A 16085-nucleotide genomic window follows, 5' to 3' on the forward strand; every position below is an offset into this window, starting at 1 on the left:
GAGACAGTGCTTGTCTAAGTGTTGGTCCGAACTAGAGCCCTTTGCAGCGCCCCCTCGGGGGAACTTGAGGTATGGTTTTAGTTGTACGGATTGCTCATCCGGTGTTGCCCTGAGAACGAGATATGTGCAGCTCCTATCGGGATTGTCGGCGCATTGGGCGGTCTTGCTGGTCTTGTTTTACCGTTGTCGAAATGTCTTGTAAACCGGAATTCCGAGTCTGATCGGCTGTTCCTGGGAGAAGGTATATCCTTCGTTGATCACGAGAGCTTATCATGGGCTAAGTTGGGACACCCTTGCAGGGTATAATCTTTCGAAATCCGTGCCTGCGGTTATAGGCAGATGGGAATTTGTTAATGTCCGGTTGTAGATAACTTGACACCAGATCCGAATTAAAATGCATCAACCGCGTGTGTAGCCGTGATGGTCTCTTTTCGGCGGAGTCCAGGAAGTTAACACGGTTTTTGGGTTATGTTTGACGTAAGTAGGAGTTCAGGATCACTTCTTGATCATTGCTAGCTTCACGACCGTTCCTTTGCTCTCTTCTCGCTCTTATTTGCGTATGTTAGCCACCATATATGCTTAGTCGCTGCTGCAACCTCACCACTTTACCCCTTCCTTTCCCATTAAGCTTTGCTAGTCTTGATACCCATGGTAATGGGATTGCTGAGTCCTTGTGGCTCACAGATTACTACAACAACAGTTGCAGGTACAGGTTATGCGATGATCATGACGCGAGAGCGATGTTTACTTGTTTTGGAGTTCTTCTTCGATTAGGGGATAGGTTCCAGGTCGACAGCCTGGGCTAGCAGGGTGGATGTCGTTTGAGTTTCTGTTTGTGTTTCATCCGTAGTTCGGATGTTGATCTTATGTATGATGTATTGATGTTGTATTCGTGTGGCATTGTATGCCTCTTGTATGTATCCCCATCTATTATGTAATTTTTATGTAATGATATCCACCTTGCAAAGCATTTCAATATGCGGTTCTATCCTTGGTGGGACCTTCGAGTCTCTTTAGGATAGTATCACATATTGGGCGTGACAAGTTGGTATCAGAGCCTCGACCGACCACAGGAGCCCCCTTGATTGTTGGTCATTGTTGGGTCTAGAAGAAAACTATTTTGAGTCTTAGGATTATATATATATCGGAGAGTAGGATTCCTTTTACTCCTCAGTCCCTTCGTCACTCTGGTGAGGTCTCCTAACGTAGATGTTTTGACTTTCCTCTCCTCAAATTTCACTAATTTTTTTTAAGATCACGCGGGTATCTTGGAATCGTTCCGATGGTTTTGTGATGAGAACATTGTTCTTGGTGCCTCCTGTCTTTTATGTGGCAGTGACCCGGGGAGTTGAGCTCCGAGGTGTTGTCGTCACAATTTTATCGTTGCAGTTCTAGAATACCTGAGTTTTGCCGACATTGAAAATCTCTTTTATGCAGTTGTTGGTGAGATAACCTCGACGCCACCCAGTACTGGGGTGGGAGTTCGGGAGTATGCCATAGCTCATATAACGTATGCTTTTCGAAGTTTGAGGTACACGATTTCCGGAGTTTTCTTGGTTATGTGTTGACGGATGGATACAGCTGGATGTAGGGATTGTTAGTTTGGGTGAGATATATTGCTTCCCCTGTATCCCCAACACCAGATTGCATAACCAGAAAGTTTCGGGAATTTTATAGGTGGGAATTCAAGTAGCTCCTAGAATATCTTTCCGACAGATGCATGATATGGGATTGGGTAAATCTCTATCATATGTATTTGTTACGGCTTATTCTGCAAGCCAAATCCTTTGTTTTGTTTTATTTGTGGTATTCGAGTTGCTTCAAAGTCAAGTATTGATTCCATAACTTCCAAGCAGTGTTCTCATATCTATATGGGAGTACTAATCCTTCTTGATCAGTGAGGTTGTCATGTCAACTCTTTTCCAACCAGTGTGCTTCTCTTCAAGTGGATCCGATCATTTTCAACATCCGCAAGATCAATTCTAAGTTTTCTCAACGGTGTTTGTTTCGTTCATCCCAAGTTGTCTTTGTTTTTCCCCACCCTCCCACCCTTTTCTTCAAGGACTCATTTTTTAATCAAGTATCCATTTATTCATGTGAAGTCACTTCACTCTTTTCAATCAATGTTCTGATCCGGTGATCCCTCGTGAAGATGCTCACGAGCTTCAAGTTCATCATCTTTCGTTCTTTTTTCTTCTCCGGTGGATCCAATTCAAGCTTTCAGTGTTCATCATATTCCTTTCCTCGTGTCAAATGCTTTCTCATGCCGGTGCACCTCTCAATCATTCACCTCTTGCTATTCATTTGTTCCAGAGTGTTGAAGATATCTCAGAAGATTTGTGTTTCCATTCTTAATCCGTTCAAGGTACTTCGAGGTTTTCTCTCATTCAAGCTATTTAATTCTACTGGTGCAACCTCTGTTTCAAGCAATCCTTGAATGATGTTTCTTTCGAGTGGGCCCTAACCCACAGGTCTTTTCCCAGGATCTTACCCGACTCTTCTAACCTTCCCAGAGTTATTCTATAATTCTTTTTCAAAGTTGACGTAAGAATGAATTATCATCAATCATATTCCTTCTCCAAGATCGCTTTCAGAATATTTTCATCGTTGGTTCATCGTTTCTATTCTTCTTTGTTCCGGAGTGTCTCAACAATTGGGTGGTGTGTCTCCTCGTCATTCTCGGATTTTGAAGACCGAAGAAGAGTTCCTCTGAAATCCTTACCCGTTCTTCCAGAGATTCATGGTTCTAGCTTTATACCATCCTCTCATAATTGTTTTCGATTGTGAGAATTCTTTTCAACCATCCGATGCATTTCACGAGTTGCTTCCTTTCTCGATCATCTGAAGGCCATCATTTCTGAATATTACTCATTCTCAGCTTTCACTGTTGTTCTCCAAATCTTACTGATGGATCGTTCAAGTATACTCTTTAGTCAGTTCATGATTTCTTTGTTCTCATGTATTTAAATCCCCTCAAGTATCTTCAGTCGTTTTCCAATTCTTCCCGGTGAATTGTGCCTTTGCTATGTTCAATTTCAATTCTTACGGTGGTTCGTTCAAGATTTCACTTCCTTCGTTATCATATCAAATATTTGTTGTTTCCAAATCCCACTGGTGGCTCCATCAATACCTTCTCAAGTTTACGCTATATCTTTCTTAATCCTTTTTCAATGGGAATAAGTAGTATGCCAAATCCGTTGCTTGTCATCAATTAAATTTGATGAAGGATAAGCATACAATAAATCTTATTCTTATTTCCTCGAGGTGACTCAATTATTTTTACGGAGATTATTCATGATGAATAAATTATTGATTACAAGTGATTCATCTTTCTTTCCGGAGTTGGTCATCATATCACATTCTCGGTTCGAGAGGCTTCATCTTTCTTTTCGGAGTTCCAAGCTCTCTCAATTATCTCGTCACGAAGCTCCATCTAAATCATCGCAAGGGTTCACCTTGTGTTTTCAATCTCTGTTTCTTTCTATCATCCTTTTATTACCGGAGTTCTTCATGGAGGTTCTACATGGTGGTTCATCAAGGATTCTTTTCATTCTTCAATTGTTCCTCAAGTTTTCTTTCAAAGTTATGATCCGCCAAGCTATACTCAAAATTAAACATGGTGCTCAACACATGTTTTGTTTTGAGGAGATCAAGTATTCTTCTTCTTGCATTTCAAAGTGCAATTCTTTCTACCTTATCTTTTGAGGTGGTGTTATATCATTCTTGGCCATTTCTATTCAGGGTTCACGATTCACATGTTGTCAAGAATGAGGTATTTTAAATCCATCAAACTCTTCTTTGGAGTTATCTTGGTATAGATTCCACCTAAAGCCTTCCCTAAGGAATGTTGCTATTTGTGGTGCTTATCAATGATCCGAGTTTTCTCCTATACTCTTGGTGGAAGAAGTTTTCATCTCTTCGTTGATCTCAAAGCAAGAAATTGTTTTCATTAGTGGCAGAATGTCACCTCATAGTCTTGAGATGTTTTCCATAAGCCCACTACAAGATTATTCGTTTCGTTGTTGGTTTTCCAACAACTCCGTTATAACCTTCTTGGAAGGGTGCTTTCCAAGCTCATTTGTGGCAGAAGTTGGCATTTTCTCCTCCATTCTGTTATTCCAATGATCTATTTTCTATTCTTTCTTCCGGAGGCATGGTGATGTTGCTCTCTTGTCAGGACCCCGACCCTAAGTCACACCGATCTAGCATGTAGCACATCATATCACTTTGCGGCCTCGCGCACGGTATTCCCACGGGTGCCACCTTACCTGGCCCGGGACCGTTTGTGCATTTTGGCTCACGTATATGATAGTGCCGCTAGCATCCATATGACAAAGAACCCGAGCTGACATGGCTAGTCGTGAACCCAAAGTGGCACTAAATTACAGGGATAGGCATACATGACCCAACAACAAACGTGTCGGTCATCAGCGAGTGAACCCAGGCTGTAGCATTGGGCTAGAAGGACTCCGGTGAACCGGGCTGTAGCGGGCTAACAGGACTCCGGAATTCATCGCGTGACATTTCCCTGAGGGGACAGACACAGGAACGAAGAAGGACACATGCCGGCCAGCCTAAGTGTTCCGGAGCAGTAGCAAGCTACCATGGCTCAGTGGAAACACTAGGAGACATTTCCCGGTAAGAGAGGCTACCAAGGATAAACAACTAGATAGTCAGATCCCACACATACCAAGCATTTCAATAACATACACACGATATGCTCGATATGTGCAAATACAACATGGCATCATAACATGACTCTACGACTCAAGTATTTTATTCAATAGGCTCCAAGGAGCGAGATATTACAAACAAGGGTCTCATGACCCAACAATCAGAGCATACAAGTCAAAGCACATGCGGAAGCTTAACATGTCTGAGTACAGACATCTACAAAAGAAAAAGGCTGAGAAGCCTGACTGTCTATCAGATCCTGCCGAGGGCACAAGATCGTAGCTGAGGTAACAAGCTAAACGTCGAAGTCCACGCGGTACTACTAGCGAGACTGAAGTCTCTCTGCAAAAACATAAATTAAGCAACGTGAGTACAAATGTACCCAGCAAGACTTACATCAGAACTAACTACATATGCATCATTATCAACAAAGGGGTGGTGGGGTTTAACTACAGCAAGCCAGCTTTGAATCGGTGGCTATCCTGAACTACGACTGCAAGTAACTCTTTGAGGTGGCGCACACGAGTCCACATATTCACCATATCAATACACCACTATGGATCCGCTCCCGTCTCCCTACGAGAACGCCATCCATAGCACTCATGCTTATCTTGCGTATTTTAGAGTATCCACTTTCACTTGTCTATGAACTGTACAGGCAACCCAGAAGTCCTTTACCGCGGACACGGCTATTCGAATAGATAATGTTAACCCTGCAGGGGTGTACTTCTTCACACATGCTCTCACCACTTACCGATGTTTACACGACATGTACTCGGCAACCTTCAAGCGGAAGCCCAGCGAGGGTGTCGGCCACGACCTGACTAACCACACAAGTCTCTCATCCAGGTTTATCGCCTATTCGGGTTCCATCCGCAAGGAGATCCGGCCGGGGTGTCGCTCACGGCCCCAAATGATGTGTGCAGGGTTCCCAAGTCCACCATCCGGGTGCCACTTGGTACACCAGGCCACTGTGCCTAGTCTTTTCCAAGCCCACCTGTACCGGGTGCCACTTGGTAGACTACTAACACTACCTACAAACACCAGAAACTAGTTGCAACTCCTGGACAGAGATCAAGTTGATTAATAAGTCGAGAGGGGCACTTAAGCATTCCAATGCGTGGTAGTAGCTGTTCATGGATCACAAACACAGAACTCAGTTCCTGAGGACGGCTGCAATGAGACAACCCACCATGTACTCCTACATGGCCTCTCACCGCTACCTTTACCAAATCGTGTTCACACACTTAGCTCTCAACAGTAGGACATGTTCAGACACCTCTGATTCATCCCCGATGAATCAGACCAGACTCAACTCTAAGCAGTAGCAGGCATGACAAACAAGCATGAATGAGTAGGCACAACAGGGCTCAAACAACTCCTACTCATGCTAGTGGGTTTCATCTATTTACTCTGGCAATGACAGGTCATGCAAAGGATAAAGGGGTTTAGCTACCGCGGCAAGTAACAGATGAATCGTTGTTGTCCTAATGCAGTAAAAGAGAGCAGGAGCGAGAGAGTGGGATTTTATCGGAATGAACAAGGGGGTTTTGCTTGCCTGGCGCTTCTGAAGATAGTATAGCTCTTCATTGGTGTCATTGATCACATCGTCGGAACCACGTCTATTGAGAGGGGACAAACACCGACAAACAAGGAAGAAACACAATCAATGCAATGCACAATATGATGCATGATCATGACATGGCAATATGATGTGATTTGAGCTAATGCATCTAGCAGTAGGTTAAATGGAGTTGGTTTGAATCCAAGATTCAAATTCAAACTCCACATGTGGTTATTTAAATGCCATTTAATTGAATTGTCCTAAACAGCAGCCATAAGTTGTTCTAACATGCATGCAATGGTACAGATGGATAGATTGGATTTTTCTGATCATTTTTCATATATAAATTATTTCATTTGGAGTTACGGTTGATTTTCTATGATTTTTTAGAAGTTTGTGGTATTTTCTGCAATTTCCTAAAAAGAATAAATCCAGTAAATGATTTACTACGTCAGCCTGACGTCAGTGTGATGTCAGCAGGTCAACAGGTCACGGTCCGGTCAAACCTGACAGTGGGTCCCGCATGTCAGTGTGATTAGCTTAACTAAATTCATTTGGTACTAATCCTAGTTAATTAGCGGGGCTGGGCCCCACCTGTCATTGACCCAGGGGGGTCAAACTGGCCCACCCGTGGTCAAACGGGGTCAGCGGGGTCAAACCCACCGGCGACTCGACGCCGGCAAGGCCCGAGACGGTGGCGGTCGTTGGGAATGCGCTACGGGGCACGGACGAGGCCGTTCTTGGGCTTGTTGGAGAGCTCTAGCAGGCGCGCATCTAGTGGTGGTGGAGACCGGTTCTATCGTGGCCGGAGCCAACGACGGCGAGCTCCAAGGCGGCGGCCGGAGTTCGGCCATGTGCGGGGTTGGGTCTGCGGCGTGCAAACGCAGAAGCTGAGGCGCTAGCGAGGCACTACGCGATGCGGCGGGCATGTTGGTTAGCACGGGATGACCAAATGGTCGCCGGAGCAACGCCGGCGACAAGCTCGAGCGGAGGCGAGCTTCGGCCTCGATGAACACGACGGCCACGTTGTGGAAAAGGACGGGGCGTTAGGGGGAAAATGACCGGAGGCTCACAGCGCGTCGATTGAAGTGCTCGTCGGGCTCGGGGAAGGCTTGCAGTCGACGGAGCGACGACGGGGATCGCCGGATCCCACGGAAGAAGATGGCAGCGTTCGGGACGAAGTAGGGCTTCCCGGCCCGTGTGTCTCGGCGAGGAGGAGTAGGGCGATGGGTCGGTTCTTTTAGACACGATGGAGAGGCGGGGCAGTGGCTCTGGGCGCTGCAGCGGCGAGCGGCGGCGACGGTGGCCCTCGGGTGAGCTCGGGGGAGAGAACCAGGGGAGGGGAGAGAGAGCAGCGAGTGAGGGAGAGGGGACAGGGTCTTCGGACGTCTCCGTGGCGCTGGTAGAAGGCTCGGGGCTCCCAGGTGGAAGCAGGAGGTGGCCGAGGGCTCTCGGGCGCGCGCCACCGAGCTGCTTCGGGGCGAGGGGGAGGAAGACGACAGAAGGGTGGCCTGGTGGGCTGGGCCGGCCACTTGGGCCGCCAGGTGGGCTGCGCAGGTGCCAGTAAGTCTCTCTCCCTCTCTTTGTAATTCCCTTTTCTATTTTCTGCAATTGTTTTGGCTTTATTAAAAATGCCAGAGCATTATTAAAAATCCTGAAAATATTTGTGGCACTGTTGAAATTATTTCCAACAGCCCTCAACTAGTTTCAGAATTATTAGAGCATTTAAAATATTTATAAGATTTAAATGCCCCAATTCAAATACAATATGAGTTAATTCAAAAATCCAGAAATGACCTATAAATATGTTCATCATTTTTGGCAGAGGTTTTCACCTTTATCAGAAATCATGAACATTTTCAAAGGCATTTTGGGTTTATTGAAAATGATTTTATTGGAGCCTATTTGAATTCATTTGGTGCTAGGGTTTAAACAATCCCCATTTCAGGTTTAACTGAAATTTAAACATGATGCAACACATGACTAGCTAGCTCAGAGCAAACCAGAAGCTAGGGATGTGACAACTCACCCCCACTAAACAAGAATCTCGACCCGAGATTCAAGCGTAGGGTAAGAAGAAGGGGAACGCAACCTAACACAATCTTCACGATCCAGGTTGCCCTTCATAAGAACATTGATTCGATCACCATCATTGTCTTGATGTCTTGCTCCGAGAACGCCAACCGACATGACAACGAGAGGGGAAAGAAAACTCTAGAAGGATCGATCTTCTCGAAGGTCGAACAACTCAGGATTAACTCACGGAATGAGACATAGCAACATCTCTCAAGCTGAGAGGCAAAACATGCATCAGGAGCAACAGAAGAAACAATTTGACGAGAGTTTCAAAGTAGCGAGGGAAATTGCCATGATTCCAAAACGGGGCACCTCAGGGAAGGTGACTTGTAGAAATATCCCCTTAAGTGGCAAAAAGAATTACCTTTGATTTAGAGATCATTGGAACTCTTTATACCGGCCTAAGGCAATTCTCGAGCGATCGTTTGGAGGGGGTCGGTACAATGGCATGCTTGGATTAGAATGGATGATGTGGATTACCTTGTTGAAAACAACACAAGGAATGATTTTAGTAACTGGGGAGAAGCTCAACAGTAGAGAGTGAGTCCACTGTTTGAAAAGTTATAGCATAATCGAGGAAACTGAGAGCAATCCAGTTAGTGACGATGATAACACCTAGTGCTTGTGCGTGCTCCCAAGAACTTGAGCATTTCCATATTCATCAAGGTTTTACCAATATCCGTGTCAAGGATCCTGGCAACACAACATACTACCATGATGAATACCGGTGGAAGATGCAGATGCAAAAGAAGATCACACCTTCTCAGATTTCACCTTGGCGGGGCCAAGGGAACAAAATCTGGATGATCGACCGAGAGACATTTAGCACTCCGCTTCTAATGTTCTCCTTGATGTGCTAGCGTAACCCATTCATAGATATGGTTTGATATCTAGAACATCAAGTAAAAGGTCGGTCTTCGGGAACACAAAAATCCATAAGGAACAACTAGGGAGTAAATCCTACGAAATCCTTATGGGGAGATGGCCAACTTCCTCAATCAATATACTACAATATTAGGTCCTCCGGCTGGGTGTGTTGGCCACGACATCCACTTTACCGGGTTACAGACAGACCAATATTATAATTCTTGGGACACGTTCCAACCATCATACCTGCCTGAGATTCAGATCTGGTTGGTGTTAGGATATTCCAGACTCATCAAGTCTAGAGAGAAAAAATGAAAGTTTGCAACACAAATCGACGAGATGGCGTTGCGAGGTTCTCGGGGAATGAACTTCGATAGCAAGCTCCAAAATATGAGCTGGTTCTGCTACAAACATGTGAACACGCTGTCCAAGACAAGCATGACCACGTAGAAGTCTTACAATAAACACTACCGAGTTCTGGTTGGGAACCATCATCAAGGATATTAAAGTCCTTGCATAAGGCATGCTCTTAAGAAGGAACTTCTTCTCCTTGACAAACCAATCAGTGGCTTGGTGTGCTCGGGACTCATATGGAATGAAGGTTGCAAGTCTCCAGACCACAGAATACTTCGCACGTATGCATGACTGACTTGGGATGATTCTAGAGGAAGCAACATTGACTTTCTCGAATTCACGGCGGCAACTTACATCAAATGCACGTGAATTAGAGGAAGTCACTTCTTTCATCCAACACATATGCTTCATGAGCTAGCATGAGGTGATGCTTTCAAAAGTTCCCAACACTAGCTTAATGTGCAACAAAATCATGGAGGAGATAAGGATGTTGTCGATGGGCTCAACAACAATTCATCCAGGTTTCCATATAAGAGGAATTCCACAGTTAAGTGAACACGGTGATAGCATTGGTCAGACCAAAGGATATAATGGTGTATGCTCGAGGAAAAACCACGAGTAAGACAACATTATGAATATCGTTGGTTCTGATTTGATTTGAGGATAACCCACACCCAAATCAAAGTTTTAACAAGATGATAGACCCAGCAATTGATCACGAGGACCAATCAATGAAGATATCATCTTTCTTCAATACACACACACACAAAGAGATATCCTTTGGAAAGAACTAAGTTAGGAAAGCTTTATCTTCCAACTCTCCAAGTTGCTGTTCAGCTTAACCATCTAGCTCAGGGGTATCCAACACAGACTCTTGGAGAAGGGGTGGTTTACAGGAATAAACCAACTTGATCACGAACTCAACATAGCAGTCAGGTGACGACCTGGTGATACTTCCGAGAAGATATTCAGAAAATCACAAGCCACCGATATGTCACTAGGATCGAGAACAATCTTGCTTTTCAGGGCAAGATGAGATGATCAAATAAGCAAGGGATTGAATAATCCTAACTCATTGATCGAAGAGTGCACCGGAAATAAGGACTAGGTAGCACGAGCAGTCTTAGAATGATGATTCAAGAACCAACACCCTAAGAATGAAATTATTGTCCTTTAACTACCAAGCAACACAGTTGCTAGGAGTATTGAGTTCACACATCATGATTCACTTGTCGGTACTCCGGTTGCAACAACACGGGAACCGAGAAATGAATAATGATGGAGAGAGTATCACTGTATCAAGAGTTCATAAGATGATGTGTAATTCCCATGACTTTCTTGACATAAAGAGGGTAATACTTCAGGGTAGAACAGAACAAAAACTAGATTAGTATTTCATCTGCGAAGTATGACTACTTTGACCCAATCCTAGACATGGATGAGGTATTGGAGTTCATTTCTCCTAGTCATTCTGTGATAGTATGGCTTGACGGACCACAAAAGTAATAAGCATCAATGAACGAATGCACGCATACTCTTGACTATCAATTGATAGACGAGGGTCAAAAGACGACTAAGGGGGACAACTCAAAAGAACATACGATTTTCTGAGTTGTGGATGCATGGATTAGAATGTCGAACGAGTTCAACAAGTTTCTTCCGGGTAATCCATGCAGAGAGGTAGAACTGGCAAATTCACAATATAGAATGGAGAACTCATCAAGAGCACTCTAGTTGTGATCTTTTGGTTCAAAAGAACTCCTGCCAAGAATGGTTCATGGTATTTGGAAGAACGATATACCATGGACCTCGAGGACTATCGCAAAGGTTACTAATAACCTAAAGGAACTAGCAACACTATCAACATGAAGTAAGTGGGGTGAATCTTGGTTCGAAAACCCAGGAATAGAATACCTACTACTAAGTGGCATCACGGGATGCTTTCGAGAATAAAGGCCAGAATCATCACACTAGGACACAAATCATGGCTAGATTACTAGATGATCCCCTAAGACACCTAGGGTCATAATAATAACTCCAACATATATGTCGAGGTAATAGAATACCTCAACTCAGAGTTTAGTGTGCTTAATCTGGCCCAAAGAAACATCGGGAAGGGAAAGGGGGATTTGCAAATGCATCAGACTATTTAGAAACCTGGGATGACTCGGACAGCATAACGGCTGTAAATGCTCAAAAAGAGATTCTGAGACATCACACAAAAATGGCGGCATAACCACTCAGAAGCACAATAACAAGGTTCCAAGACCAACTATGAACACAGGGGTATTAGAAACTGAACTGGGCTTAAATCCAACAATCTTACAAGTCTACGGATTAGTAACACGTGATCCTAATAGAAAGATGAGAAGCCTAGTTTCTTAACCCCGTAGGAAGGATAAGATGACTCAGATCAGAAGGCATAAGGTATAAGGAGTAAAAAGAGCCTTACGTTCCATCCCACAATCAATTCCCTTACATAACTAAAGCATTTCTAGACTCAACTTCGACCAGTTTGGCTTGGTAATCCTACAGGCAGTCAAGCTCTAATACCAAAGCTGTCAGGACCCCGATCCTAAGTCACACCGATCTAGCATGTAGCACATCATATCACTTTGCGGCCTCACGCACGGTATTCCCACGGGTGCCACCTTACCTGGCCCGGGACCATTTGCGCCTTTTGGCTCACGTATATGATAGTGCCGCTAGCATCCATATGGCAAAGAACCCGGGCTGACATGGCTAGTCGTGAACCCAAAGTGGCACTAACTTACAGGGACAGGCATACATGACCCAACAACGAACGTGTCGGTCATCAGCGAGTGAACCCAGGCTGTAGCACTGGGCTAGCAGGACTCCGGTGAACCGGGCTGTAGCGGGCTAACAGGACTCCGGAATTCATCGCGTGACATTTCCCTGAGGGGACAGACACAGGAACGAAGAAGGACACATGCCGGCCAGCCTAAGTGTTCCGGAGCAGTAGCAAGCTACCATGGCTCAGTGGAAACACTAGGAGACATTTCCCGGTAAGAGAGGCTACCAAGGATAAACAACTAGATAGTCAGATCCAACACATACCAAGCATTTCAATAACATACACACAATATGCTCGATATGTGCAAATACAACATGGCATCATAACATGACTCTACGACTCAAGTATTTTATTCAATAGGCTCCAAGGAGCGAGATATTACAAACATGGGTCTCATGACCCAACAATCAGAGCATACAAGTCAAAGCACATGCGGAAGCTTAACATGTTTGAGTACAGACATCTACAAAAGAAAAAGGCTGAGAAGCCTGACTGTCTATCAGATCCTGCCGAGGGCACAAGATCGTAGCTGAGGTAACAAGCTAAACGTCGAAGTCCACGCGGTACTACTAGCGAGACTGAAGTCTCTCTGCAAAAACATAAACTAAGCAACGTGAGTACAAATGTACCCAGCAAGACTTACATCAGAACTAACTACATATGCATCATTATCAACAAAGGGGTGGTGGGGTTTAACTGCAGCAAGCCAGCTTTGAATCGGTGGCTATCCTGAACTACGACTGCAAGTAACTCTTTGAGGTGGCGCACACGAGTCCACATATTCACCATATCAATACACCACTATGGATCCGCTCCTGTCTCCCTACGAGAACGCCATCCATAGCACTCATGCTTATCTTGCGTATTTTAGAGTATCCACTTTCACTTGTCTATGAACTGTACAGGCAACCCAGAAGTCCTTTACCGCGGACACGGCTATTCGAATAGATAATGTTAATCCTGCAGGGGTGTATTTCTTCACACACGCTCTCACCACTTACCGCCGTTTACATGACATGTACTCGACAACCTTCAAGCGGAAGCCCAGCGAGGGTGTCGGCCACGACCTGACTAACCACACAAGTCTCTCGTCCAGGTTTATCGCCTATTCGGGTTCCATCCGCAAGGAGATCCGGCCGGGGTGTCGCTCACGGCCCCAAATGATGTGTGCAGGGTTCCCAAGTCCACCATCCGGGTGCCAGTTGGTACACCGGGCCACTGTGCCTAGTCTGTCCCAAGCCCACCTGTACCGGGTGCCACTTGGTAGACTACTAACACTACCTACAAACACCAGAAACTAGTTGCAACTCCTGGACAGAGATCAAGTTGATTAATAAGTCGAGAGGGGCACTTAAGCATTCCAATGCATGGTAGTAGCTGGTCATGGATCACAAACACAGAACTCAGTTCCTGAGGACGGCTGCAATGAGACAACCCACCATGTACACCTACATGGCCTCTCACCGCTACCTTTACCAAATCGTGTTCACACACTTAGCTCTCAACAGTAGGACATGTTCACACACCTCTGATTCATCCCCGATGAATCAGACCTGACTCAACTCTAAGCAGTAGCAGGCATGACAAACAAGCATGAATGAGTAGGCACAACAGGGCTCAAACAACTCCTACTCATGCTAGTGGGTTTCATCTATTTACTATGGCAATGACAGGTCATGCAAAGGATAAAGGGGTTCAGCTACCGCGGCAAGTAACAGATGAATCGTTGTTGTCCTAATGCAGTAAAAGAGAGCAGGAGCGAGAGAGTGGGATTTTATCGGAATGAACAAGGGGGTTTTGCTTGCCTGGCGCTTCTAAAGATAGTATAGCTCTCCATTGGTGTCATTGACCACATCGTCGGAACCACGTCTATCGAGAGGGGACAAACACCGACAAACAAGGAAGAAACACAATCAATGCAATGCACAATATGATGCATGATCATGACATGGCAATATGCTGTGATTTGAGCTAATGCATCTAGCAGTAGGTTAAATGGAGTTGGTTTGAATCCAAGATTCAAATTCAAACTCCACATGTGGTTATTTAAATGCCATTTAATTGAATTGTCCTAAACAGCAGCCATAAGTTGTTCTAACATACATGCAAATGGTACAGATGGATAGATTGGATTTTTCTGATCATTTTTCATATATAAATTATTTCATTTGGAGTTACGGTTGATTTTCTATGATTTTTTAGAAGTTTGTGGTATTTTCTGGAATTTCCTAAAAAGAATAAATCCAGTAAATGATTTACCGCGTCAGCCTGACGTCAGTGTGACGTCAGCAGGTCAACAGGTCACGGTCCGGTCCAACCTGACATTGGGTCCCGCATGTCAGTGTGATTAGCTTAACTAAATTCATTTGGTACTAATCCTAGTTAATTAGCAGGGCTGGGCCCCACCTGTCATTGACCCAGGGGGGTCAAACTGGCCCACCCGTGATCAAACGGGGTCAGCGAGGTCAAACCCGCCGGTGACTCGACGCCGGCGAGGCCCGAGACGGTGGCGGCCGTCGGAAACGCGCTACGGGGCACGAGCGAGGCCGTTCTTGGGCTTGTTGGAGAGCTCTAGCAGGCGCGCATCTAGTGGTGGTGGAGACCGGTTCTATCGTGGCCGGAGCCAACGACGGCGAGCTCCAAGGCGGCGGCTGGAGTTCGGCCATGTGCGGGGTTGGGGCTGCGGCGTGCAAACGCAGAAGCTGAGGCGCTAGCGAGGCACTACGCGATGCGGCGGGCATGTTGGTTAGCACGGGATGACCAAATGGTTGCTGGAGCGACGCCAGCGACAAGCTCGAGCGGAGGCGAGCTTCGGCCTCAATGAACACGACGACCACATTGTGGAAAAGGACGGGGCGTTAGGGGGAAAATGACCGGAGGCTCACAGCGCATCGATTGAAGTGCTCGTCGGGCTCGAGGAAGGCATGCAGTCGACGGAGCGACGACGGGGATCGCCAGATCCTATGGAAGAAGACGGCGGCGTTCGGGACGGAGCAGGGCTTCCCGACCCGTGTGTCTCGGCGAGGAGGAGTAGGGCGACGGGGCGGTTCTTTTAGACACGATGGAGAGGCGGGGCAGTGGCTCTGGGCGCGGCAGCGGCGAGCGGCGGCGACGGTGGCCCTCGGGTGAGCTCGGGGGAGAGAGCCAGGGGAGGGAGAGAGAGCAGCGAGTGAGGGAGAGGGGACAGGGTCTTCGGGCGTCTCCGTGGCGCTGGTAGAAGGCCCGGGGCTCCCAGGTGGAAGCAGGAGGTGGCCGAGGGCTCTCGGGCGCGCGCCACCGAGCTGCTTCGGGGCGAGGGGGAGGAAGACGACAGAAGGGTGGCCTGGTGAGCTGGGCCGGCCACTTGGGCCGCCAGGTGGGCTGCGCAGGTGCCAGTAAGTCTCTCTCCCTCTCTTTTTAGTTCCCTTTTCTATTTTCTGCAATTGTTTTGGCTTTATTAAAAATGCCAGAGCATTATTAAAAATCCTGAAAATATTTGTGGCACTGTTGAAATTATTTCCAACAGCCCTCAACTAGTTTCAGAATTATTAGAGAATTTAAAATATTTATAAGATTTAAATGCCCCAATTCTAATACAATATGAGTTAATTCAAAATCCAGAAATGACCTATAAATATGTTCATCATTTTTGGCAGAGGTTTTCACCTTTATCAGAAATCATGAACATTTTCAAAGGCATTTTGGGTTTATTGAAAATGATTTTATTGGAGCCTATTTGAATTCATTTGGTGCTAG

The sequence above is a fragment of the Triticum dicoccoides genome, chromosome 4B (assembly GCF_002162155.2).
Source record: "Triticum dicoccoides isolate Atlit2015 ecotype Zavitan chromosome 4B, WEW_v2.0, whole genome shotgun sequence".
Taxonomy (NCBI): domain Eukaryota; kingdom Viridiplantae; phylum Streptophyta; class Magnoliopsida; order Poales; family Poaceae; genus Triticum; species Triticum dicoccoides.